Source organism: Urocitellus parryii, chromosome 1 (assembly GCF_045843805.1).
Source record: "Urocitellus parryii isolate mUroPar1 chromosome 1, mUroPar1.hap1, whole genome shotgun sequence".
NCBI lineage: Eukaryota > Metazoa > Chordata > Mammalia > Rodentia > Sciuridae > Urocitellus > Urocitellus parryii.
The window spans coordinates 194,877,024-194,884,122 of record NC_135531.1 but is presented as its reverse complement, the minus strand read 5'-3'; positions in this window follow the sequence as shown (position 1 = coordinate 194,884,122).

The window sequence follows — 7,099 nt, the reverse complement described above, 5'->3', positions numbered from 1 at the left end:
CTTAAATGGATTCTTTTGCCATAAAGAACACTGAAACAATTGTTTGAAATGTGAATAGGGTCTCATATGAGATGGCATGATGGTCAATTATAGGTGTCAACTTGACAGGACTACAGAATGCTCATAAGTCTTGTTCAACATTATTTCTGGTTGCTATGGTTTGAATATTCTTTGTCCCCACAAAGTTCTATGTACTGAGAGCTGGGTTCCCAAGGTGTTAGTATTAGATAACAGAACTTTTAAAAGGGATGGCCTAGTAAGAAATTCTAGAAATTGGAGGCATTGCCTCAAAAGGCATTTCTCCTGGACCCTGATTAGTTCTCAAAAGAGCAATGTTTTAAAAGCCTGAGACCGTGGAAGTAACATAGATGCCCTTCAACAGATGAATGGATAAAGAAACTATAGTATATATATATACACAATAGAATATTACTCAGCACTAAAAGTGAATAAAATTATGGCATTTGCAGATAAATGGATGAAGTTGGAGAACATCATGCTAAGCAAAATAAGCCAATCCCAAAAAGCCAGGGCCTGAATGTTTTCTCTGATAAGTGGATGGTAATCCATAATAAGGAGGAGGGGGACATGGGATGGGTGGAGGAACTTTCGATCAGGCAAAGGGTTGGAAAGATGGTGGAATGAGATGGTTATCACCCTAGGTACATGTATGATTGCATGAATGGTGTGACTCTACTTCATGTACAACCAGAGAAGTGAAATAGTCTGTTCCATTTGTGTACAATGAATCGAAGAGCTTTCTACTGTCATGTACGGCTGATTAGAACTAATAAAATAAATAAATAAATAAATAAATAAATAAATAAATAAATAAAAGCCTGAGACTGTACCCACCTATTCTCATTTCCTGTCTGACCATGGGATCCCTTACCTACATGTATCTGGCCATTGTCATCTGCCATGATATGACATCCCTAAGAATGCCCTCACTAGAACAGAGCTAATGTGGGCACCATGTCCTTGAACTTCCACAACTGTGGGCTAAATAAACCTTTTTTCTTCACACATGGCATGTCCAGGTATTTTGGTATGGTAATGAAAAACTGGCTAATACATTAGGTGGGTCTTCGAGGATCTTTTTGGAAGAAATTAGCATTGGAATTGGTGAACTGGGTAAAGCAGATGGATCCCCAGTGTTGGTGGGATTCATCCATCTGTTGTGGGCCTGAATGGAATAAAAGTCAGAGACAAGTTGAATTCATTTTACACTTGACTGTTTGCTGTGGGACATTGACCTACCCTTGGCACTCTTGGTTCACAAGCTTTCAGACTCAAGATTGAAATTCACACCATCAGCTCACCGGCTCTCAGGTCTTCAAACTACATCACTAGCTTTCCTGGGTCTCCAGCTTGCTGACAGCAGATCATGGATTTTAGCCTCCATAATCATGTTAGCCAGTGTCTTATAATACAGCTCTTTTTCTATGCAGATATTATATTGATTTTTTTTCTCTGACCTGACTAATGTAGATGTATTGATGTTGATTACCTGACTTTGATAGTTCTATTGGATAACATCCTTGACAACAGAAATTCACACTGAAGTATTCAGGGTTATAGCATGTCAGGTTAGTAACTTCCTCTCAAAAAATTTAGGAAAATAAGTTTTTGTTCTGCACTTGCAGCTTCTCTGTAGGCCTGTGGTTGTTTCAAAAGACATTTTAAAAGACAACTATGTGAAAGAAGATATGTAAAATATATTCCAAATATGAAAATAGAAAATATGCATTGTTTAATATTCATTTCTATTGAAATATTCACAAAGAGTTTTAGATAAATAGAAGTTGCATCTGGGGAAGATGGTTGATTAGAGAAATTAGGAAAGATTCCTGTTTGTGCTTCAAAACATTTCTGTATTATTTAACATTTTTATGTAATTATATTCATATATTGCTTGTATAAAATTGAAAGAAGAAAATACCACTACTTTTAGATGATATAACTTTATTCTTAGAAAATTAAAAAAATCAACTGGAAATATACTATGAGCACTAAAAGAATTCAATAAGGTAACAGAGTAGAAAATTAACACACAGAAATCAATAAATTTCTTAAGTAGCAGAAACAAGTCAAGAAATGTAATATATTGTGGGGGGAGGCCATTTCTATTTGTAGCAATAAAGATATAATACCTAGGGGGAAAATAACAAAAACTATGTAACTCTTATGTGAAGCAACATTTTAGGACCTAAGAAGACTCAAATTTATAAATACGTATTCTTGAGTGGACGATTCAATGTCATAAAGATGTTCATTCTTAATTTAGAAACTAAATTTATGGTTTAGATGTGGTTTTCCCCAAAGAGCCATTTGCTAAAGGCTTGGTCTTCAGTATGGCAGTAATGAGGTGATGGAGAGTAATAGGTGGGGCCTAGGGGGAGGTGGTGGTCCTGAGCTTCATGCACTTGGTCTCCCTCTCCCTTCATGCAACATACAGCCTTTTCCTTTTCTAAATCTCTTTCATTTTATTGGCATCAGATATTCCGTCATAGCAACACAAAACAGAATAATACATTAAAAAGAGTTATTCTACCAGGTGCAGCGGCACACGCCTGTAATCTCATCAGCTCAGGAGGCTGAGGCAGGAGGATTTCAAGTTTAAAGCCAGCCTCAGCAAAAGTGAGGTGCTAAGCAACTCAGTGAGACCCTGTTCTCTCTATAAAATACAAAATAGGGCTGGGGATGTGGCTCAGTGGTTCAGTGTCACTGAGTTCAATTCCTGGTTTAAAAAAAAAAAAAACTACACTGAGGTTTTATCTCACACGTTAGTATGACAGCCATCAAGACCAAATAATAAATGCTGGAACAAATGTGCAGAAAAAGAAACACTTTTATACTGTTGGTGGGACTGTAAATTAGTATAACCATTATGGAAATCAGTATGGAGGTTTTATGAAAGACTAGGCATGGAACCACTGTATGACCCAGCTGTACCACTCCTCAGTATTTATTTTATTTTGAAGAATTAGTTATACTACAGTGATATATGCATGCCCATGGTTAAGCAGCACAATTCAAAATAGCCATAAAATCTTGTACTTATTAAAATAACAAAAATAAACAAAATTAAAATACAACTAATTAACTGGGAAACTTATTTATAATTCATATTAGAAACAATGTTACTTATTTTCTTACTATACAAAGAATTTCTAGAAAAATGATAATAAGGTCTGCATCTTAGTAAAAAAAGTGATAAGTAGACTTTTTACAGAAAGCAAAATGCAAATGATCTGTAAGTGAAAAAGCACAAAGCTTTATTCATATTAATAAAAATACAAATTGCAACATACTGAAATATTACTTTCCCCTTGTCATATTAGAAAAAATCCCAACAATTGAACAACACATTTTGTTGGTGAAGCTACAAGGAAATGGCATTTTCTTTCTTTTTTTTTTGGTTTTTGTCTTGTTATTTTTAGATATATATGACAGAGGATGTATTTTGACAGGTTATACATACATGGAGTGTAACCCTTTCCAATTAGGATCCCATTCTTGTGATTGTACATGATGTGGAGTTACACTGATCATGTATTCATATATGAGCATAGGAAATTTATTTCCAATTCATTCTACTGTTTTTCTTATTCCCATTCCTCTCTCCCTTCCCTTCATTCCTCTTGGTCTAATCCAATAAATTTCTATACTTCCCCTCCCTATCGTCCCTTGTTATGGGTTAGCATGAGCGTATCAGAGAGAACATTTGGCCGTTGGGTTTTTGGGATTGGCTTATTTGGCTTAGCATGATATTCCCAGTTCCATCTATTTATCAGTAAATGCCATATTTTCATTGTTCTTTATGGCTCATAATATCCCATTGTATATATGTACCACATTTTCTTTATCCATTCATCTGTTGAAGGGCACCTAGAATGGTTCCATAGCTTGGCTATTGTGAATTGAGCTGCTACAAACATCAATGTGCCTGAGTCACTGTAGTATACTGATTTTTAAGTTTTTTTGGGTATAAGCTATGCAGTTGGGTAACTAGGTCAAATGGTGGTTCTGGAAATGGCATTTTGTTGAAAGTTGTGTATGAATTATGAATTTGTTTGGGCCATCAGAGGGCAGTGGGTTGGTTTTTCTGAAAATTCCTGTTGTGAACCCACCAGTTACAGATTGCTTAGATTAAAGCTGACACCATACCATAGACCTACATTCAAATGCAGCCCCTGAGGTAGGAGTAACCTCTCTAGCCCCCCCAAAACACATTTTCCATCTTTATCCTGTTTTCCTTGAGAAGCCTGCCACACTGAAAACTTTTGGTGTATTTCCCCTTAAACAAAGGATTTGGGCCTTTTTCCTTGTTCAATTCTAGTTCCTATCAGGGCTGGAAGACCCACCAGGCCCCAGCTTTTAAAACTATTTTCTGCCTCTTGTTTTTTGTTCCTTATTGATTATTTTCAGACTTTTAATTTTTTCAGCCAGTTCACACCTCCAAGCAAGAATTAGCTCTCTGGGTGCTGGTGACCCAACAGCATTTTCATTCAATGTTGGTAGGAGCACAAACTGCTCCAGCAAAGCAATGCTCAGTAACCATCCATACCGCAAATACACTCTTTGTTTGATTCATCCATTTTCTGAGAATTAATCTGGATCACACATCTGCATACACGGAAATAATGTCAGTGTTATCCACTATAACACAGCTTACAATACAAAAGAATTTTTCTGATGGTATCAATAATTAACTTAAAAAATAACCTCAAACTGGGGGGAAAAACCAACACATCAATCATGCTTGGTAAAATCATGTTATAGGGCTCCTGTAGCCCACTATGGGGCAACTTGACTGCACAGCCCATGCTCTTGTGCTTCATTGTCTAGCACTGGTCCCCTGCAGAGCGGACCTTGAGGGTGCCAGGCCAGACTCCCTGCGCTGCCCTCAGGAGAAGCAGCCGATTTCGGAACAGGAGACACACATTTTCTCTGCACTGGAAGAGCCCACGGTGTGCAGGGGTCTGGAGGAAGTGCCGGAACAGTGGCACAGGCACTGGACAAACTGGGGCCTTTTGATGGACTTCTTGGCTTCAGCCAGGCTGCCCTTGGGTGCATCCTGGGTCAGGTGGGTAATCCTTGTTTCCCCTTGCCCTGATTTTTCATCCTTCTTTCTGGTTTCTGTTCCTGGGGCCTTGGCCTCAAGGAACCCATCCTGTGGAGCACCTTAGTCTTATGTTTTTGGGAACACTGGTTGTGTCATACCCTCTGAGGATCTGGCTAGCCTGAAGCCATCCCTCACCCACTCTGGTGGCCACTTCATTCCAGCAGCTGCATCCAGTGGCAGGACTTCCTTAAATTCTTGGAACAGTTTGCAGAGTGAAAAATCAAGGAACACCTTTGCCCTTACATTTCCTACCCAACCTTGGGGCAACTTCTGTAATCTATCCCTCCACATGTTTTTTTCCCATCCTGGGACCTGCATTGTTGGGCTAAGATGCTCCTCACCACTAGCACTTAAAAGAGTTTCCAGGACTCTATATGAGGCCTGCTCTGCACTAAAGACAAGGGGAGCAGGACACCTTAAGTGACTCAAGTCTAGAAAGACCTGGATGAGATGATAACCTGGGGAAAGCAGGACAAACTATGACTTCCACACGTAAAGTGGTGGTTTGAATTTAAAAATAAATGAAATCAAGTTACATTTTTATAATGGATTTCTGGGTGGAGGAGAGTGACAGAAAGTGATTGATACATCATTGTTTTTAAAAATAAGGGCACATAACAGTGAATATGGCATACTCCTTTTTGTGAGAATATGTATATGATTATTTGTTTATATTGGTATAAAGATACTCTGGGAGGAGACAATAGACCATTAAAAGAATCATTAGGTTCAAATGAAGATAGAGGCCGGAGACACTTTTCCTTATATAACTAATCTTTATAACACCATGTGGTATTAATCCACAGTAGATTGGCAATATTTGATTCTTTATGACAAATGAAAATGAATTTTATTATCAATGTCACTTTACCAATTTTCAATACACGTGAATATGTCGGCAAACATGAGAGAAGCAGGATTATTGGGATGTTGTAATCTGATCAATTTAACAAATCAAAATTCAGAAAGATGTCATTTGAGGTGTTGGTAATTTCCTTTTATGCCATTCTGTGAATTCATTAGCTTTCTTTTTTTACCTTGGCTAATTGGATCTCAAACATGTATTGCTGTTTAATAGTCATTATGCTTTCTCTCACTTTTTTCTTTTTAAATTCACAATTTAAGAAAATCCTATAGTATTATACTGTTTATAAACAGTGTGGTATAAAAATAATTGTATCTGGTATAACTAATGATCTTGGCAATCTAGGTAATGGAAGACCTTTAATAATTTAGCAGTGACATGTACCTTAATAAATTAAAGCAAAGTTCACAGAGTCACATTAGAGGTACAAAAAGTCCAGGTATGGTGAAGAAAGCCTATAATTGCCACCACTCAGGAGGCTAAGCAAGAGGATCTCAAGTTCAAGGCCATCCTGAGCAACTTAATGAATCTGTCTCAAAATTTAAAAAATAAAAATAAAGAGGACAGGGATGTAGCTCAGTGAAGCACTTTCCCAGCATGCGTGAGGCCTTGGCTTTGATGGGCAGTACTGCAAAAACAAAAGAGGAAAAAAAGAGATATAGAAGAACACTGAATATGTTGTAATCAAATAGTAAAATTGGTGGGCTTCTGAAGATTCTCCCTAGCGGCTGGGGTAAGGACATAAGACTTAAGAGACAAACTATTAAGAAAAATTTGGAGGACCAAGTGAAGAACATGGATTAGACACACACACAAATGCAGGGTAGACCTCAGACTTGGGGCTGGAGAGATACATGATCTCTTCCAAGATTTTTCAAGTTTTTCTGCACTGTATTTTCTCAAAATGACATCTTAAGCAGAATTGAGGTGCTGCCTCTTTCAGAAACAGGGGTAAGTCTGGTTCACTACAGCTCTGAGAAATACTTCCCTCTCTCTAGGCACATGATCACCCACTTCTGTCTTAGCTCACAAAATCTCCTTTCCTCAGTAAGTGTGATGTTCTGATTATACCATTTGTTGCAACCCTGATCAGATCCTAGTGGTCT